At 38.2% G+C, this 22,109-nt stretch overlaps 1 long non-coding RNA gene across 1 annotated transcript; it reads right to left on the minus strand.

Annotated features, from left to right (window-relative positions):
- Positions 1 to 3,679: 3,679 nt before the first annotated feature.
- On the minus strand, positions 3,680 to 21,318 carry LOC145875707 (uncharacterized). The gene is made up of 3 exons (XR_014391305.1): positions 21,207 to 21,318; positions 20,184 to 20,327; positions 3,680 to 6,708 (listed from the first exon to the last, which is right to left on the minus strand). It is a non-coding gene; the product is annotated as an uncharacterized LOC145875707 (long non-coding RNA).
- Between the last annotated feature and the right edge of the window lie 791 nt (positions 21,319 to 22,109).

Raw genomic sequence — 22,109 nt, forward strand, 5'->3', positions numbered from 1 at the left:
GAACAAGTCAACAGGACAGCCGTGAGGTGGGGAGGAGAAGGACCACAGTCTGGAACAAGTCAACAGGACAGCCGTGAGGTGGGGAGGAGAAGGACCACAGTCTGGAACAAGTCAACAGGACAGCCGTGAGGTGGGGAGGAGAAGGACCACAGTCTGGAACAAGTCAACAGGACAGCCGTGAGGTGGGGAGGAGAAGGACCACAGTCTGGAACAAGTCAACAGGACAGCCGTGAGGTGGGGAGGAGAAGGACCACAGTCTGGAACAAGTCAACAGGACAGCCGTGAGGTGGGGAGGAGAAGGGCCACAGTCTGGAACAAGTCAACAGGACAGCCGTGAGGTGGGGAGGAGAAGGACCACAGTCTGGAACAAGTCAACAGGACAGCCGTGAGGTGGGGAGGAGAAGGGCCACAGTCTGGAACAAGTCAACAGGACAGCCGTGAGGTGGGGAGGAGAAGGACCACAGTCTGGAACAAGTCAACAGGACAGCCGTGAGGTGGGGAGGAGAAGGACCACAGTCTGGAACAAGTCAACAGGACAGCCGTGAGGTGGGGAGGAGAAGGGCCACAGTCTGGAACAAGTCAACAGGACAGCCGTGAGGTGGGGAGGAGTGAGGAATTTAGGCTGAGGTCAGGTCAGGTCAAGTGAGGAAGAACTCATGTGACTAAAGTTCTGCCTAGCAACAGAGGTGTAATTCAACATCAGTTCACCGTCTCAACTCATACTGTATTGGAGCTGCAGCAGCTTCTACTAACGTTAGCTAGTTCATTAACTAACTAACTAACTAACTAAGGACGGTGACCTGTCCAGACGAGATGTTACAACGAACTGAATCGTCAATGGAGGTCTTCCTCTTTATATAGCCTGCTACAGCATGCAATACTATTAACTCACAAGGGGGCATAACGTTACATGTACAATACTATCCCATTTTGGAAACGTTACATGTACAATACTATCCCATTTTGGAAACATTACATGTACAATACTATCCCATTTTGGAAACGTTACATGGATAATACTATCCCATTTTGGAAACGTTACATGTACAATACTATCCCATTTTGGAAACATTACATGTACAATACTATCCCATTTTGGAAACGTTACATGGACAATACTATCCCATTTTGGAAACGTTACATGTACAATACTATCCCATTTTGGAAACATTACATGTACAATACTATCCCATTTTGGAAACGTTACATGTACAATACTATCCCATTTTGGAAACATTACATGTACAATACTATCCCATTTTGGAAACGTTACATGTACAACACTATCCCATTTTGGAAACGTTACATGTACAATACTATCCCATTTTGGAAACGTTACATGTACAATACTATCCCATTTTGGAAACGTTACATGTACAATACTATCCCATTTTGGAAACGTTACATGTACAATACTATACCATTTTGGAAACGTTACATGGACAATACTATCCCATTTTGGAAACGTTACATGTACAATACTATCCCATTTTGGAAACGTTACATGTCCGCCCCCTTGTGGAGGGAAATTAATATCTTAGATGGTAGCTGTAGATGGGATTCAAATGCATAATGGTATTAATACAGTGTCTAGACTACCTCTTTTGTATGAATGCCCTTCAGAATCCAAACACAGTATTGCCACGCAGCAAAATGTTGCGTATAATCTTTCAAGTCAGCCTGATAAAATATTGAACAATTTGTGTACAAAGATATCTTGAAATGTGATATTATGCCTGTATGACAGTACTGTTACTGTATGGCAGTACTGTATTGGCTAGTGCTTTCTCCAATATGTTCTTCTATTTTACATTCAATTGTATGTCGATGCCATTTATCTTTAAATATTGATGTAGTACATTTACAATTACGTAATTTAGCAGACGATCTTATCCAGAGCGACTTACAAATTACAAAGTATATATATATAGATATATATATATACATTAATGCTTGTAAGACTATTCTTTGACACATTTTCTCTTCCTTTGAAATTCTTATAGGACAGAAGATGGACACAATGCAATTGGGATCAAGAAGGTACAGATATGTTGTAGGACAGCTGCATTTGAAGTGTACATTTAACCTACATAGCAGTCAATACAAACTGAAATCTATTAGCATACAAATGTGTGCAAATTATCTTCTCAGAAATGAATCAAGTCCATGGAATGGATATAGACAATAAGATAATTCAAGGACTATCAGAGGTAGAGAGGCGAGGCAGGGGTGAGGACATCATCCTGCTATTTTGGCAGTCCAGATCTCTGTGAGGAACTATAGATCTCTAGGAGGAACTATAGATCACTGTGAGGAACTATAGATCACTGTGAGGAACTATAGATCTCTAGGAGGAACTATAGACCTCTAGGAGGAACTATAGATCTCTAGGAGGAACTATAGACCTCTAGGAGGAACTATAGATCTCTAGGAGGAACTATAGACCTCTAGGAGGAACTATAGACCTCTAGGAGGAACTATAGATCTCTAGGAGGAACTATAGATCTCTAGGAGGAACTATAGAGGAGGAACTATAGACCTCTAGGAGGAACTATAGAGGAGGAACTATAGATCTCTAGGAGGAACTATAGACCTCTAGGAGGAACTATAGACCTCTAGGAGGAACTATAGACCTCTAGGAGGAACTATAGACCTCTAGGAGGAACTATAGATCTCTAGGAGGAACTATAGATCTCTGTGAGGAACTATAGATCTCTGTGAGGAACTATAGATCTCTGTGAGGAACTATAGATCTCTGTGAGGAACTACAGATCTCTAGGAGGAACTATAGATCTCTAGGAGGAACTATAGATCTCTAGGAGGAACTATAGACCTCTAGGAGGAACTATAGATCTCTGTGAGGAACTACAGATCTCTAGGAGGAACTATAGATCTCTATGTTATTATCCAAACATCAGATTAAGACTCAGTCACACAACTCTCATATCACAGTCACACAACTCTCATATCACAGTCACACATTGCTATTCACAAACATACCTAATCAATGAGTTGTTTTTCAACAATATTTTAACCTGCAGGAATATTTTCTAATTTGTATCTCATAGTTAGTTCCTAGGATAATGAATCAAATACATTTACATCTTTCAATACTTCTAAAATGGGGTCCAGGTTTAAAACAATTACAGGTGCACCTTACTATCTTATACTATATCATAAATGGTCTTAACTAGTAAACACAGATTCTAGTTTTCATCCAGTTTGCACAGATAGCTGACTCAGCCTCAGATTCTACTGACTGGGCCCTGTTTACACCTCCACACAGGAATACACACTCAGAGCCTACAAGGATTTTCTAAAAACTCCACTTTGCGTCTTTCGCTCACCTCTTCCTTTTTAAACTACGTTGGAGATGTGGTATCCACTATATATACTATACTGATGGTATCCACTATATATACTATACTGATGGTATCCACTATATATACTATACTGATGGTATCCACTCGGCTCGCTGCCTCTCAGATCAAAGGTGGGTTCATCTGCTCCGTTCCCGCAGTGTGGTTTCCCTGAGATCCCAAGTTTGAGGGATCCCTGGCGCACCATTTACCCAGGTCGGCAGGAGCGGTCACCAAGTGAAGATTCACATCCCCGTCGCCAAATGTGGTGGTTAATTTCTTTAATATCAATTGAGACAAACTTATCACACAAGTCAGAGTTATTCTTAAACTAAATCTTTATTCACTTATAAGGGAGCAGGTCAATACAACACACATATAAAGTCAATCAATTGGGTGCCCTATGATAATGATGGCTGGTCGAACAATCACCCCCAGATGATTCATTGAGAGATGAATCACCCGCAGATGATTCGTTGAGAGATGAATCACCCCCAGATGATTCGTTGAGAGATGAATCACCCCCAGATGATTCGTTGAGAGATGAATCACCCCCAGATGATTCGTTGAGAGATGAATCACCCCCAGATGATTCATTGAGAGATGAATCACCCCCAGATGATTCATTGAGAGATGAATCACCCCCAGATTCGTTGAGAGCCCCGAGACAAAAGTACAAAGGTCTTTTACAGCCAAGACACACCCCTTTCAACCTACATGACCAACAACAGATGTATAGAACGGGTCACAAGGTTAAGATTTGTATGAAAGATACTTATAATTCTCAGCAGACAGTATCTGCTGTAAAAACAGTACTCTTTGTGTAGAGACCAGGGTCTGGCCCTGGGGTCATCTCTCCCTGGTACCATATAGAACAGAAACATTAACTCATGTTCTGGAATGCAGTCTCTAGGTTTTATCACCCAAAAGACATTGTAAATCTCCTGTCAGTGTTTTCTCCCAGAGACCCATCCTCAGTAGAACACACAGACACAATAAGAACCCTCTATTCTGTTGCATAAAACAACCATTTGATGCAATAAAAGTATTATAACATAATCTTGCAGTTTTGCTCACAGTGTCCACTGGAAGTTGACTAGTAACAACAACTGGGACCTAAAAGACACCCACCATGAGACCCACTAAATCTGCCCAAGAAGAGGAAAACAGAAGAAAAACCCACACCAAACTTAAAGACAGGAAGCAAACCAAAAAGGTGGAGCAACTAAAGGTGTTGACTCTCCACATGTATCAAGACAACTGGAGCACTGGGCCAGACACTCTTAAATAGAACCTGGACCAGCTCAGGTGAAACACCTTCCCACTAACGAGATGGACAAGCCAGCACAGGTGTAACACATACTGACTAACGAGGTGACACCAATCAGTGCGTCCTACGTGCTAACGAGCTAGACGTGCTAACGAGCTAGACGGGCTAAAGTCCAACCTTAAAACATAAATGGAAAAACCAAAGACTAACACCTTAATAGAATGCTTACCACCAACAGAAAACAACTTCCATTTCTCATTATAATCAACTACAATGCTTCACCTTCACCAATATAAACATGGTGTCTACTGGCTGTCAACAATTAAAAAATAGAAAAAAATATAAATGTATAAAATTAGCTTCTGACTGTCGTCCTAAAACTCACTAGCTTCTAGAACTCTAGTCTTTCTAAAACTCACTAGCTTCTAGAACTCTCGTCCACTTGGAGCCCAAACAAAACTCATCTCCAAATCGGAAAAACATGCAGTCAAAATAAGATCCATAGCAACTCACTGGCTAAATGCAAAACACAATTTTCTTTGACTGCCCACCTTGAGACAATCAGAAACCAAGTTGTCCTCGCCATGGACACAAGCACCAAAAACACTATTGTTTTGACAAGTAGCAATAAACTACTGATATTGATTAGGGGGGAAATCAGGTTGTACGTGCTGTTGAAACTTGACAACAAAATACAAACACATGGAAATGGGAAATATCTTTCACCTCACTGGTTAAAGGACAACCTGCAGAAGACAGTCAGCTACATTTTGGAGTGATTAATTTAAATTTAGGGGTCGCTGAACAAAGGAACACAACACTTATTTTTCATAACTCATCGGTATCATGCTAAAATCATTTGTGTGAGAGGAGGGAGAGAGGAGGTTGCACATTCTGTTAAAACTAACACCTCAAAAACCACACGGAATCTGGGAATAATGTGTACATCAGTGGTTAGAAGACAATTTGTAGAAAACAGCTAGCTACATTTTGAAGTGTTGCATTTTGATTCCAGTGGGTCACCAATGTGGTAAGTGTAACACAGCTCTTTTTTTGTTAGTCACTTTTTGTTAAATCACATAAATAGTAACTCTTCCATTTCAGAGCCTGGATTTTCCCCCTGAGGCTAATATCCATATCATGCTGAAATCAATAGAACAGGGGACAAACGTTTAGGGTTCTACATTGTGACATCATTAAAATACTCCTACTACAATGTTTAAACATTCTACATTGTGACATTATTTCATTGATATCATGAAACAACTCCATGTATTTTCTGATGTTTGATCAGAGATCTTTTATCAGAGTATCTCTTGTCACATTGACCACAGCTATAAGGTTTCTCTCCTGTGTGTGTTCTCTTGTGTTGAGTCAGATGTCCAGATTGACCAAAACTCTTCCCACATTTACCACAGCTATAAGGTTTCTCTCCTGTGTGTGTTCTCTGGTGCACTGTCAGATGTCCAGATTGACCAAAACTCTTCCAACATTTACCACAGCTATAAGATTTCTCTACTGTGTGTATTCTCTGGTGTACTGTCAGATTATCAGATGTAGTAAAACTCTTCCCACATTGATCACAGCTAAAAGGTTTCTCTCCTGTGTGTATTCTCTGGTGTAAAGTCAGTTCTCCAGATTGACCAAAACTCTTCCCACATTGACCACAGCTATAAGGTTTCTCTCCTGTGTGTCTTCTCTGGTGTACAGTCAGAATGCTTGATGTAGTGAAACTCTTCCCACATTGATCACAGCTATAAGGTTTCTCTCCTGTGTGTATTCTCTGGTGTACTGTCAGATGATCAGATGTAGTAAAACTCTTCCCACATTGATCACAGCTAAAAGGTTTCTCTCCAGTGTGTGTTCTCTGGTGTACAGTCAGTTCTCCAGATTGAACAAAACTCTTCCCACATTGACCACAGCTATAAGATTTCTCTCCTGTGTGTATTCTCTGATGAATTTTAATGCCTGATGAGGTGAATCTCTTCCCACAGTCAGAGCAGAGACTCTTCTCTGCCTCGTCAGCATCATGAGGTTGTTGAGGCTCCCCAGAGGATCCACAATAGTCACGTCTCTCTCCTGTGTGAACAACAAAGTTAGACAGATGATTAAAGGCCCAAAACAGCGTAATCCACTGTATAAGGTGATGTACAACAACTGACGTCTGTAATCAATGTTAAAATGATTTAACAATTGTCTTAAAAAGAGCAAGAATAGTCATATTTAGTCTTGTTTTCACATTAGTAGTAAAACCAATGATTGTAGGCTAGAAAGAAATTATTAAAGTTGTTGAAACCCTAAGCAATGTGCCAGACGACTTTGGTCTCCAATATAGGCCCCTTTCTGTGTTTGCTAGAATTGCGGCACGAGGGCAAAGCACACAATTTGGTTGCAGAAACTCATCCCTGCTAATGAGGAAATGGCTAGTTATGGATGTAGTATATCTGGTAATGAGGAAACCACTAGTTATGGATGTACTATATCTGGTAATGAGGAAACCACTAGTTATGGATGTAGTATATCTGGTAATGAGGAAACCACTAGTTACGGATGTAGTATATCTGGTAATGAGGAAACCACTTGTTATGGATGTAGTATATCTGGTAATGAGGAACCCACTAGTTATGGATGTAGTATATCTAGTAATGAGGAAACCACTAGTTATGGATGTAGTATATCTGGTAATGAAGAAACCATTAGTTATGGATGTAGTATATCTGGTAATGAGGAAACCACTAGTTATGGATGTAGTATATCTGGTAATGAGGAAACCACTAGTTATGGATGTAGTATATCTGGTAATGAGGAAACCGCTAGTTATGGATGTAGTATATCTGGTAATGAGGAAACCGCTAGTTATGGACGTAGTATATCTGGTAATGAGGAAACCGCTAGTTATGGATGTAGTATATCTGGTAATGAGGAAACCGCTAGTTATGGACGTAGTATATCTGGTAATGAGGAAACCACTAGTTATGGATGTAGTATATCTGGTAATGAGGAAACCACTAGTTATGGATGTAGTATATCTGCTAATGAGGAAACCACTAGTTATGGATGTAGTATATCTGCTAATGAGGAAACCACTAGTTATGGATGTAGTATATCTGGTAATGAGGAAACCACTAGTTATGGATGTACTATATCTGGTAATGAGGAAACCACTAGTTATGGATGTAGTATATCTGGTAATGAGGAAACCACTAGTTATGGATGTAGTATAGCTGCTAATGAGGAAACCACTAGTTATGGATGTAGTATATCTGGTAATGAGGAAACCACTAGTTATGGATGTAGTATATCTGGTTGGTAATGAGGAAACCACTAGTTATGGATGTAGTATATCTGATAATGAGGAAACCACTAGTTATGGATGTAGTATATCTGGTAATGAGGAAACTACTAATTATGGATGTAGTATATCTGCCTGGAGCAAAAATGGTGAGAAAAGATTTTAGTTTTTCACAATGTATTCTGAATGTGAATGGGGGAAAACTCAGGGGAGTAACCTCCATTTCCAGGAAGATATTAGATTATGAGTTCATTTCACACTACCTTGGATTATAATTGTAAGGCTTGTTTGAATTTCCTGCTTAATATAATGTTTGTGTCGTCATCGCAAATCAACCACTTTGTACTTAGAAAACACTTCAACCAGTAAAATGCTCTTTGGCTTTTCCATCAGCCTGACAATGAGGGTTTGTACACTGTTTGCCAAATTGGCCCATAACTTCACCTAACAACAATCATACCTATGTAATGAACGAAGAAGCACTTTGGATGTTGTTGCATGACATACATAGTGTCCTCTAGGACCCATAACAATAACATAGACCTACTGTAGGACCCATAACAATAACATAGACCTACTGTAGGACCCATAACAATAACATAGACCTACTGTAGGACCCATAACAACAACATAGACCTACTGTAGGACCCATAACAACAACATAGACCTACTGTAGGACCCATAACAATAACATAGACCTACTGTAGGACCCATAACTTCACCTAACAACAACATAGACCTACTGTAGGACCCATAACTTCACCTAACAACAACATAGACCTACTGTAGGACCCATAACTTCACCTAACAACAACATAGTCCTACTGTAGGACCCATAACTTCACCTAACAATAACATAGACCTACTGTAGGACCCATAACTTCACCTAATAACAACATAGACCTACTGTAGGACCCATAACAATAACATAGACCTACTGTAGGACCCATAACTTCCCCTAACAATATAGACCTAGGACTATAAATCATTTAATATTTCAGGTGAAACATGGAAACTAAAATGTCTTTGTAATGACATTTCATAACCTGATCACCAGATAATTTTGTGAATAATCCCACTAGGCTACTCTGTAATCTGTTGTCATTCTAAATGTCCTGAATAAAGGAAAATAGCTCTGTGTGTTGTACAATAGCCTATCCATCAAGGAACAGTTCTCTACACATTATGAGCTAAGTATCTCTGTGTCCAGACAGACTAACGAGACCCCACTGTAAATCAAGCAGACAATAACACACTATAAACATCAATTTGTTAGGGATGTTGGATCCAACATGGAGCACGGCATAACTGTCTTTACCAGAGTAATGAATGAAGAAGCACTTTGGTTAATTTTTTTATTTCACCTTTATTTAACCAGGTAGGCTAGTTGAGAACAAGTTCTCATTTACAACTGCGACCTGGCCAAGATAAAGCAAGGCAGTGCGACAAAAACACAACAACACATGGGATAAACAAAAGCAGTCAATAACACAATAGAAAAATCTATATACAGTGTGTGCAAATGGAGTACGGAGGTAAGGCAATAAATAGGCCATAGTAGTGAAGTAATTACAATTTAACACTGGAGTGATAGATGTTCAAGTAGAAATACTGGTGTGCAAAAGAGCAAAAATATAAATAAAAACAATATGGGGATATGGTAGGTAGTTGGATGGGCTATTTACAGATGGGCTGTGTACAGCTGCAGTGATCGGTAAGCTGCTCAGATAGCTGATGTTTAAAGTTAGTGAGGGAAATATAAGTCTCCAGCTTCAGCAATTTTTGCAATTCGTTCCAGTCACTGGCAGCAGAGAACTGGAAGGAAAGGCGGCCAATGTATGTGTTGGCTTTGGGGACGACCAGTGAGATATACCTCCTGGAGTGCGTGCTATGGGTGGGTGTTGCTATGGTGACCAGTGAGCTGAGATAAGGTGGAGGTTTACTAGCAAAGACATATAGATGACCTGGAGCAAATGGGTCTCGCGACGAATATGTAGCGAGGGTCAGCCGACGAGAGCATACAGGTCGCAGTGGTGGGTGGTATATGGGGCTTTGGTGACAAAACGGATGGCACTGTGATAGACTGCATCCAGTTTGCTGAGTAGTGTTGGAAGCTATTTTGTAAATGACATCGCCGAAGTCGAGGATCAGTAGGATTGTCAGTTTTAGGAGGGTATGTTTGGCGGCATGAGTGAAGGAGGCTTTGTTCCTCTGAGGAGATGGGAGAACCTTCCAGAAGGACAACCATCTCTGCAGCACTCCACCAATCAGACCTTTATGGTAGTGGCCAGACAGAAGCCACTCCTCAGTAAAAGGCACATGATAGCCTGCTTGGAGTTTGACAAAAGGCACCTTAAGACTCTAAGACCATGAGAAACAAGATTCTCTGTCTTGATGAAACAAAGATTGAACTCTTTGGCCTGAATGCCAAGCATCACACCTGGAGGAAACCTGGCACCATCCCTACAGTGAAGCATGGTGGTGGCAGCATCATGCTGTGAGGATGTTTTTCAGCAGCAGGGACTGGGAGACTAGTCAGGATCCAGGGAAATATTAACAGAGCAAAGTGCAGAGAGATCCTTGATGAAAGACCTGCTCCAGAGTGCTCAGGACCTCAGACTGGGGTGAAGGTTCACCGTCCAACAGGACAATGACCTTAAGCACACAGCAAAGACAACGCAGGAGTGGCTTCGGGATAAGTCTCTATGTCCTTGAGTGGCCCAGCCAGAGCCCGGACTGGAACCTGATCTAACATCTCTGGAGAAACCTGAAAATAGCTGTGCAGTGACGTTCCCCATCCAACCTGACAGAGGGGTCTGAATACTTTCCGAATGCACTGTATACAGCAACACCTCCCCCATAGGCATTCCTGTCTTTTCTGTAGTTGTTATATTCCTGTATTGCTACTGCTGTATCAAAGGAATTATCTAAGTGAGTTTCAGAGATGAGCACTACAGCGCATTCCAAATTCAATAGGCAGGCTAGTAAACAAAAGTTTCCAAAGAAAAACTTTTCCAGAAAATGTCAAAACATGTAATGCCCGTCCAAGAGACTGTCGACCAATCGCATTTCACATTGTGATGCTGTGACACACAGTTCCTAAGCTAATTGTCACAAAATCTCTTTTAAAAGCCCGGGGGAACACAAGTAAGCTTCATTCACCAGAAGTTATGCATGCTAGCCAACGTTAGTCAGGAGGCTCTTTAGTCTAGCTAGGCTAGGTAGGGCTGGGCGATATGGACAACATTTTCACTATTTTTTTATTCAAAAAGTTGGTGAAGCAGCAACTGTACTGGAATGAGAACAATATAGATGCTACTTCGAGAACACAAACTCTTATCTTTCACAGCAAAGAGCAGGGAGTCCAGGGGATCACTGGAGGAGAAATGGAGGAAGCATTGTGGGATTCTCTTGGTGTGAGTACAGTTGTGCAGACTGAGTGGACAATGGTGAAGAACAGTGACTCTGTACAGTTGTTGAGACTGAGTGGATGATGGTGAAGAACATTGACTCTGTACAGTTGTGCAGACTGAGTGGACAACGGTGAAGAACAGTGACTCTCTGTACAGTTGTTGAGACTGAGTGGATGATGGTGAAGAACAGTGACTCTGTACAGTTGGTGAGACTGAGTGGATGATGGTGAAGAACAGTGACTCTGTACAGTTGGTGAGACTGAGTGGATGATGGTGAAGAACAGTGACTCTGTACAGTTGGTGAGACTGCGTGGACGATGGTGAAGAACAGTGACTCTGTACAGTTGGTGAGACTGCGTGGACGATGGTGAAGAACAGTGACTCTGTACAGTTGTGCAGACTGAGTGGATGATGGTGAAGAACAGTGACTCTGTACAGTTGGTGAGACTGAGTGGACGATGGTGAAGAACAGTGGAGTGAAAGGGGCTAAAGTTGGTAATGAACAGCAGTTTATGGTTGGAGTGGGAATCATCAGCAAGGATGTTTTTTTGGGTGACCCGTTAGAGGTCTCAAAGATGGTGAAGGATGAATTGGGTAAAGTGGAATCGGTTCGAGTGACCAGGAGCGGTATGATGCTGATTTCGTGTGTCAACTGCACAAAAGGAGAAGCTCTGTGACTCAACAAGATGTGGACGTACAATGTGGAAGGCTATGACTTTCAGAGTAGGGCACCGGTTAAAAGTGTCATCTCTGGTGTTGCGTTGGACATAGAGGCTGGGTGGTTTAGGGAAAACATTCCAGGTATACGCACGTCCATTAAATTGAATGATAGACGGAAGGTTTTACTGTCGTTTGGTGAACTGGTTCTCCCATCTTATGTAAAACCTGGGTATGTGAGATATGCGGTGAGACCCTATGCACAGAAGCCTGTCATGACGTTGGCCTGTGGGTAAGGTTTATGACCCCCCCATAAATACCTTTCTCCCTTCCCCTCTCTTTCTGACCCTACTGAAGGACTGCTGTCCTGAAGGACTGCGTCCTGTTAAATATAGAGAGTCTGGGAACATCAAACAAATGGGGAAAGGAACCATATTTTGGTAATAAAACCAGTTGGAAATATGCTTTGGAATGTAATGAGTATGGATGTCAGTTCGGTTGTCATCTGAGACATTATGACTGTACCTGGGAAAGTATACACCCTCTAGTTATCAGAGTCACATGGAATTGTTATGCAATTGAAATGTTTGATATTGAAATAGTTTGTTAAGAGATTAAATGTAATTTTAGCTTCCAAATGAGAGAATTGGGTTTTCATAAGGAAAGTGCCCTGCTTGATCAGTGGCCCACCCCTGTGAAGAGACAGGGGTTATAAACGATGAAACACATCCTTCCCCCTCTCCACTATATAAGCCTTTGACGAAAAGATAGCCTCATGTTCCAGTACGTGAGGTCTGCAGCCTCTACGTTAGAAGGACACCCGTCAAGTACAGAACTAAGCCAACCTCGGCGTGAGCTTTGGTAGCGAATGGTATGAACTTTGAGCTTATTCACTACAAAAGTGATACTTCCTAGCCGTTGAGTTAGCAGCAGCCGCTGTAGACGTGGGCTAGGAAAGGACGGACGACGCATCCAGTCTAACAAACAGATGAAGATACCACCACGTATCCAATTTACCACCAGAGACATTCTTCCGAGGACAGGAAGATCTGTTGGCCAACCCGGCCAACATCTACGACCAACCTACCGAAGCGCAGCTCAGAGTAAATATTTATTGCATTTTCCTTTTCCAAATGGGCGGTAATTTAGAATGCATAAGATAATGTATTTACGATAGCATAGCTGCTGTTTCTCTGTTCCTAAATCTTCCTGCTCTTTCATTCAAGCCCAACCCCCTTTCCTTTGTGTAACCAGCCATCATACAGGTTCCGTCCACCAGGAATGTTTTCTGTATGACATCATTTGTATTCTGTGTATTTGTAATTCTGTGTGATTAGTTTAGGTATTTAGTAAATAAATAATTAAACCCAATGTTGTATTGCTGATTCAACTTGTTAGCCAGGGTTCGTGAAGATAGCCAAGAATTTACAACTTTCATTATGAGACTGAAAATAAGGTAAGGGTTAATATTGACTGCTATCGATGTAAAATATTACTAAGTATTTTAAGAGTTTATTCGGAAGATAACGGCTCTATAAACGTTCTTCCGTGGTGCCCCGACTTTCTAGTTAATTACATTTACATGATTAGCTTAGTCAGGTAATATTAATTACAGAGAAATCATTTTATAAGTTAGCCTGTCATATCACTTAATCCGGCATAGCCAAAGACACGACAAGACATTGGTGAGGCAGTTGAGAAATAAAGTGTATTATTCTTCTTAATTCCTTAGATCTCAAACCTCATTTGCTGGACTTTCACATAGAGGTTACTAGGTCACCCAGTTTAAAAAATATATATTTTACCTTTATATAACTAGGCAAGTTAGTTAAGAACAAATACTTATTTTCAATGACAGCCTAGGAACAGTGGGTTAGCTGCTTTGTTCAGGGGCAGAATGACAGATTTTTACCTCATCAGCTCGGGGATTCAATCTTGCAACCTTTTGGTTACTAGTCCAACACTCTAAACACTAGGCTACCTGCCGCCCCAGTTCAAACCACATTGAAAAAATAAAACGAATGTGGCTTGTTTATCAAGTGTTCTGCCTTGCAATAATATATATAATAAAATAAGAAAACAAAAACAGCAAAATGCTTAGACAGGTTTTGAATAACAAAATAATCAAATTGCTATTTAGTACAATGCATATCAAATTACCCAGCAGCCATTTAGAAACAACAAGTCATCAAAAAAAGTGTTATTTCTTAATTAAAAAATGTATTCTGGATGTTTAAATCGGCCACATCTGACAAAGAGGACAGGGACATGCGTTTTGTTTAGGTGGTATACCTTTTTCTGAAAACAAATATGGTTAACCATGACCAGAAAATGGTTAACGTTTAGGACTGTGGGCCACCACAATATGTACCCAAGCGAACAGGGATAGCACTCACAAAGTAGCCAGAACCCTGTTAATAATAATAAGTTACCTGATAATAATAATAATAATAATAATAATAATAATTGAGGTCAGCCTACAAGGTTAATAGTAATTTACCCGAGGTCGGCGTTCACGGTTATTGCCGACAGGTCTCATTGATAACAATAGAGAAGCTGCCATTTTAACGCAGAACAATGAGCTGGGAATAGAATGTTCAGAAGGTGAGTTGGCGTCACGGTGCTCAATTCAACTAGAAAAGCTGAAAAATGACCTAAAATAAGGTCTGTTTTTTAGCGATTACTTCATAACATAACGTAATATTATGAAACTGAGCTCCATGGAGGATGCAATGAACTAGTTTTCATCAGAAAAAAAACATTGTTAAAAATGTCATGTGTCCAGCCTACTTGAGGCGCCCGAAAATAATATTCAAAAGTTCGGTCCTTGGACATAGAGGGGTTAAACACTAAAGTTACAGTCCATCTAGTGAAGAGAGGAGAATCGGACAGAGGTAACTTCTGCCGAAGTCGGTCCCTCTCCTTGTTCGGGCGGTGTTCGGCGGTCGACACTACCGACCTTCTAGCCATCACTGATCCATTTTTCATTTTCCATTGGTTTTGTCTTGTCTTCCTACACACCTGGTTCCAATCCCATCAATGACATGTTGTGTATTTAACCCTCTGTTTCCCCTCATGTCCTTGTCGGAGATTGTTTGTTGTATGTAGGTGTTTATTGTTATTCTGGTGTGGGACGGGTTTCGCACCCTCTATTTGTTATTTTGTATACTTTGGTTTTCTGAGGTTTTGATGTTTATTAAACAGCTCCATTTTTACCAAGTTCATTCTCCTGCGCCTGACTTCCCTGCCACCAGCACGCAACGCATTACAGCATCCATCAATGAGAAAGGGAGAAGCCCTCCACGGGATTTAACAGGTGGAAGAAACAACCGGGGAGCTCCATCGGTCCACAAGAAATGCAGGCAGCCGGTGATGATGTAGTGTTAGCTAGGATAACTAAGATGCTGCTGGTAGAGTAGCTAGCTAGCTTACCTAGCTGTAGCGACTAGCTAGGATAACTAGGATGCTGCTGGTAGAGTAGCTAGCTAGCTTACCTAGCTGTAGCGACTAGCTAGGATAACTAGGATGCTGCTGGTAGAGTAGCTAGCTAGCTTACCTAGCTGTACCGACTAGCTAGGATAACTAGGATGCTGCTGGTAGAGTAGCTAGCTAGCTTACCTAGCTGTACCGACTAGCTAGGATAACTAGGATGCTGCTGGTAGAGTAGCTAGCTAGCTTACCTAGTTGTACCGACTAGCTAGGATAACTAGGATGCTGCTGGTAGAGTAGCTAGCTAGCTTACCTAGCTGTACCGACTAGCTAGGATAACTAGGATGCTGCTGGTAGAGTAGCTAGCTAGCTTACCTAGCTGTACCGACTAGCTAGGATAACTAGGATGCTGCTGGTAGAGTAGCTAGCTAGCTTACCGAGCTTTATCGACTAGCCAGGATAACTAGGATGCTGCTGATAGAGTAGCTAGCTAGCTTTCCTAGCTGTACCGACTAGCTTGGCTAGCTAGCAGGTCGTTCGTCTGTAACCTCGTCTCGATGATGATGACGAATCCGGTGAACCACAAAATGAAACAAGGACAGAGAGTGAAAAGGATCTGGCGACACTCATACTGTCCCTGACCGTAAAGCAGAAAGCAAATTGAACAATAAACTTTGACATCTCAACACTGTAGCGAACTCCATCGTTGGTATCCAAGATCACCTCAGCCACTCTGCGCGTAACCGGGACAATATGCTTGGCACCGCACCGGACGTGGACGCGGGCAGTTTTGTACAGGGACGGGGACAGTTCCAGAACGCGGACATGAGCAGTGCCACACAATCAACTAAACCCAGTCTTTGCAGTGGGTTACATTAGTAATATTCATTTTTTATTATTATTATGAAAAACTAAATTATTCATTTTTTAAAACAATATTTTGAGATTGGTTTTAGAGGTGCTGACAATGAAGACAATTTACTCTTATAGGTATATGGGGGGGACAAAGTGGTATTGCAATGTTTTGTAATGTATTGTATTGTATTGTGTTGTAATATATTGTATTGTATTGTGTTGTAATATATTGTAATGTATTGTATTGTATTGTGTTGTAATATAATGTAATGTATTGTATTGTATTCTATTGTATTGTATAGTATTGTATAGTAATGTATAGTATTGTATAGTAATGTATAGTAATGTATAGTATTGTATTGTATTGTAATATATTGTAATGTATTGTATTGTATAGTATTGTATAGTATTGTATAGTATTGTATAGTAATGTATAGTAATGTATAGTATTGTATAGTATTGTATCGTATTGTATAGTATTGTGTAGTAATGTATAGTATTGTATAGTAATGTATAGTATTGCATAGTATTGTATAACATTGTATAGTATTGTGTAGTAATGTATAGTATTGTATAGTAATGTATAGTAGTGTATAGTATTGTATAGAATTGTATAGTAATGTGTAGTATTGTGTAGTAATGTATAGTATTGTATAGTATTGTGTAGTGATGTATAGTATTGTATAGTGATGTATAGTAACGTATAGTATTGTATAGTATTGTATAGTCTTGTATAGTAATGTGTAGTATTGTGTAGTAATGTATAGTATTGTATAGCAATGTATTGTATAGTAATGTATAGTATTGTATAGTATTGTATAGTAATGTATAGAATCGTATAGTATTGTATAGTATTGTATAGTAATGTGTAGTATTGTGTAGTAATGAATAGTATTGCATAGTATTGTGTAGCAATGTATAGTATTGTATAGTAATGTATAGTAATGTATAGTGATGTGTAGTATTGTATAGTATTGTATAGTATTGTATAGTAATGTATAGTAATGTATAGTATTGTATAGTAATGTATAGTTTTGTATAGTATTGTATAGTATTGTATAGTATTGTATAGTATAGTATTGTATAGTAGTGTATAGTATTGTATAGTATTGTATAGTAATGTATAGTATTGTATTGTATTGTAATATATTGTAATGTATTGTATTGTATTGTATTGTGTAGTATTGTATAGTAATGTATAGTATTGTATAGTATTGTATAGTATTGCATAGTATTGTATAGTAATGTATAGTATTGTATAGTAATGTATAGTAATGTATAGTATTGTATAGTAATGTATAGTATTGTATAGTAATGTATAGTAATGTATAGTATTGTATAGTAAAGTATAGTATTGTATAGTATTGTATAGTAATGTATAGTAATGTACAGTATTGTATAGTATTGTATAGTATTGTGTGGTAATGTATTGTATTGTATAGTAATGTATAGTATTGTATAGTATTGTATAGTATTGTGTAGTAATGTATAGTATTGTATAGTAATGTATAGTAATGTATAGTATTGTATAGTATTGTACAGTAATGTGTAGTATTGTGTAGTAATGTATAGTAGTGTATAGTATTATGTAGTAATGTATAGTATTGTATAGTAATGTATTGTAATGTATAGTATTGTATAGTATTGTATAGTAATGTATAGTAATGTGTAGTATTGTGTAGTAATGTATAGTATTGTATAGTAATGTATTGTATAGTAATGTATAGTATTGTATAGTATTGTATAGTATTGTATAGTAATGTGTAGTAATGTGTAGTATTGTGTAGTAATGTATAGTATTGTATAGTATTGTGTGGTAATGTATAGTATTGTATAGTAATGTATAGTAATGCATAGTAATGTGTAGTATTGTATAGTATTGTATAGTATTGTTTAGTAATGTATAGTAATGTATAGTATTGTATAGTATTGTATAGCAATGTATAGTATTGTATAGTATTGTATAGTAATGTATAGTAATGTATAGTATTGTATAGTATTGTATAGTAATGTATAGTAATGTATGTATTGTATAGTATTGTATAGTAATGTATAGTATTGTATAGTATTGTATAGTAATGTATAGTATTGTATAGTAATGTATAGTAATGTAAAAAAGTCAGTTGTTGTCTGTCTTTATTGTATTATAATGTATTGTATTATAATGTATTGTATTATAATGTATTGTATTATAATGTATTTAATTATAATATATTGTATTGTATTGTAATGTATTGTATTGTATTATAATGTATTGTATTATAATGTATTGTATTATAATGTATTTAATTATAATGTATTGTATTATAATGTATTGTATTATAATGTATTGTATTATAATGTATTGTATTATAATGTATTGTATTATAATGTATTGTATTGTAAAGTGTTGTAATATATCATATTGTAAAAAAGTCAGCCAGAGTTGACGTGGGCCATCGTTCAAACAAAGAGAAGCCTCCCTGACCACCAGTGTGTTTGGATATAATGAAGATCAATTCAGCGAAGAAGAACCTCTAGAGTTCTGATCAAAGAGCCCTATATAGTTCTATATATTCTATATATACTGTATACTCAGACAGGCTAACCTCCTATAAAGGGTTCTATATATATATTATATATACTGTATACTCAGACACTTCCTAACCTCCTATAAAGGGTTCTATATATATTATATATACTGTATACCCAGACACTTCCTAACCTCCTATAAAGGGTTCTATATATATTCTATATATACTGTATACTCAGACAGGCTAACCTCCTATAAAGGGTTCTATATATATTCTATATATACTGTATACTCAGACAGGCTAACCTCCTATAAAGGGTTCTATATATATATTATATATACTGTATACTCAGACAGGGTAACCTCCTATAAAGGGTTCTATATATCTTATATATATACTGTATACTCAGACAGGGTAACCTCCTATAAAGGGTTCTATATATATTCTATATATACTGTATACTCAGACAGGCTAACCTCCTATAAAGGGTTCTATATATATTCTATATATACTGTATACTCAGACAGGCTAACCTCCTGTAAAGGGTTCTATATATATTCTATATATACTGTATACTCAGACAGGCTAACCTCCTATAAAGGGTTCTATATATATTCTATATATACTGTATACTCAGACAGGCTAACCTCCTGTAAAGGGTTCTATATATATTCTATATATACTGTATACTCAGACAGGCTAACCTCCTGTAAAGGGTTCTATATATATTCTATATATACTGTATACTCAGACAGGCTAACCTCCTATAAAGGGTTCTATATATACTGTATACTCAGACAGGCTAACCTCCTATAAAGGGTTATATATATATTCTATATATACTGTATACTCAGACACTTCCTAACCTCCTATAAAGGGTTATATATATATATTCTATATATACTGTATACTCAGACAGGCTAACCTCCTATAAAGGGTTCTATATAGAACTTTAGTGGTTCCGTATATTAAGAAAGATAGAACCCTTTTTGGTTTAAACAGGAGTGAAGACTGGGTTGATATAACGGATATATTGTCCAAATTCAGCTTGTAACACCGATCAGAATTAGTAAGAACAATAAAGTTATGCCTGCCAACATATTAGGCAATAATTAAGAGTAGGCTAAATGATTGTGTCATGCTAAAATTCTATAGAGATGAGTGTGTATACTGGTAAAGATATACAGGATACAAACATTTCATTCCAGCTATATTGCGTTTTGCAAAACAAAAATTAATACACAAAAATCTATGAATTAAAATCTTACAACAACAATATTTTACAGACACATGACGGTTCCCGTAAGCAATCATATCCCATGAAAAATAACAAATGTGAAAAAATGGTGGAAATAATGTTTTAGAAACAGTCCTTAAACAACATAGTCATCTTACCTCTTAGCTTTGTTGTCATGTTCCCCAGAGAGACTAATTTTAGAGGCAGGGCCCCCCTCCTCTCTCTCCCCAGAGAGACTAATTTTAGAGGCAGGGCCCCCCTCCTCTCTCTCCACAGAGAGACTCATTTTAGAGCACTGACCCCTGTAAACAGAGATCCAGCATGTTGGTTGTGGTTAACACAGTGACAACTAAACAGAGATCCAGCATGTTGGTTGTGGTCAACACAGTAACAACTAAAAGAGATCCAGCATGTTGGTTGTGGTCAACACAGTAACAACTAAACAGAGATCCAGCATGTTGGTTGTGGTCAACACAGTGACAACTAAACAGAGATCCAGCATGTTGGTTGTGGTTAACACAGGGCCAACTAATTATTGAAGGTCAATTGTTCTCTTTTATTCATTATCTCTTAGAAATAAAACATTTACTAACAGACATAGAAAGACACATCCAAACAGTCAGGTGATTTAATATTTTTCACCCTTTCTCCATGTAGTGGAACTAATAATAATAAAACAATTTAACAATAATATTAATAATAATAATGTCTAACTTTCTCTTTTAATAATTTCTCTCATTCTAGTGTGTTGCTTTGTTTAACAGGTATGATATTATTATGCTGTTACTGAATTCAGTTCATAATAACAATGTTCAGAAAAGTCTGTTCAGTGGTTTCATACCAAATTACACAGGAAGCAGGAGATCATTGTAGTTTAGAAAACAACAAATGTTCTGATATTCTGAAAGATGATTTACAACTATGATACATTAACATTTTTACAAATGGTAAAATAATCCCGATATATGAATCATATAATACGATATATGAACAATATGTTATTGAATTTGACTTGCCTACGCCCAGTTAGCGCCATTTTGTATGATTGAACTGTCACGTAGCTGTCCCAGGTGAAATGGACTTTTAGATCTGAGTGTTTTACTGTCAGTCACTATACTAAAATAACACCATACATTTAATTTCTCTACACACTTTACAATAATCCCTGGGAAGATTCTTACCTTGTAGCCTGAATTCACAACCAGAACATGTCAAGTCATATTTTCCGTTGTGCTGAGAGAGCAGCTTCCTGATGACAAGTGTCTCTGTATCTATGTTCTAGGTACAGTTGATCTTTGGATGCAATAATATCTGGTCAAAGTCTAGTGACACAATACCATAGTATATCATAAACATAACAGCAGTTGGCCAGAAAAGGCCATGACATACTATAAAACAGGGTTTGTCAACTAGATTTGGCTTCGGGTGTCACGGTTGTCATAGAGAGGAGCGGACCAAAGTGCAGCGTGATTATCGTTCCACATATTTTATTGAACTGTGAAACTATGCAATACATACACATAAACTAAAGAACAAAAAAAAAATGTGATGTAGAGGTGAAACATACACTACTCAAAAACAATCTCCCACAAACAAAGGTGGGAAAAACACCTACTTAAGTATGATCTCCAATTAGAGACAACGATGACCAGCTACCTCTAATTGGAGATCATCCCAAACAAAACCCAACATAGAAACTAGAACTAGAAACTAGAAAACAACATAGAAAAACTAAACTAGAAAACCCCCCTGTCACGCCCTGACCTACTCTACCATAGAAAATAACAGCTTTCTATGATCAGGACGTGACATCGGGATAATTTTTTTTGAGTTAAAGTCGGAGGGCCAGAACATAATTAGCATATAATATTAGCACAATTAATACGCCTACACTACAAATTTAACAACACGTTTAACACATTTGATTAGTACATAGTACATTGAGTGACAATAAAATAATTTAGATCTGATTAAGTTCATAAAATCACCAATATCTCTATTCAATTATATTTTTTTGTTTATATCTCTGTGTGTTGATTGTTGGGGAAAAACATGTCTACGTAGCCTACTGTAGTCTACACTAC

This window comes from Salmo salar, unplaced genomic scaffold (assembly GCF_965601325.2).
Source record: "Salmo salar unplaced genomic scaffold, fSalSal1 ptg000321l, whole genome shotgun sequence".
Lineage (NCBI taxonomy): Eukaryota > Metazoa > Chordata > Actinopteri > Salmoniformes > Salmonidae > Salmo > Salmo salar.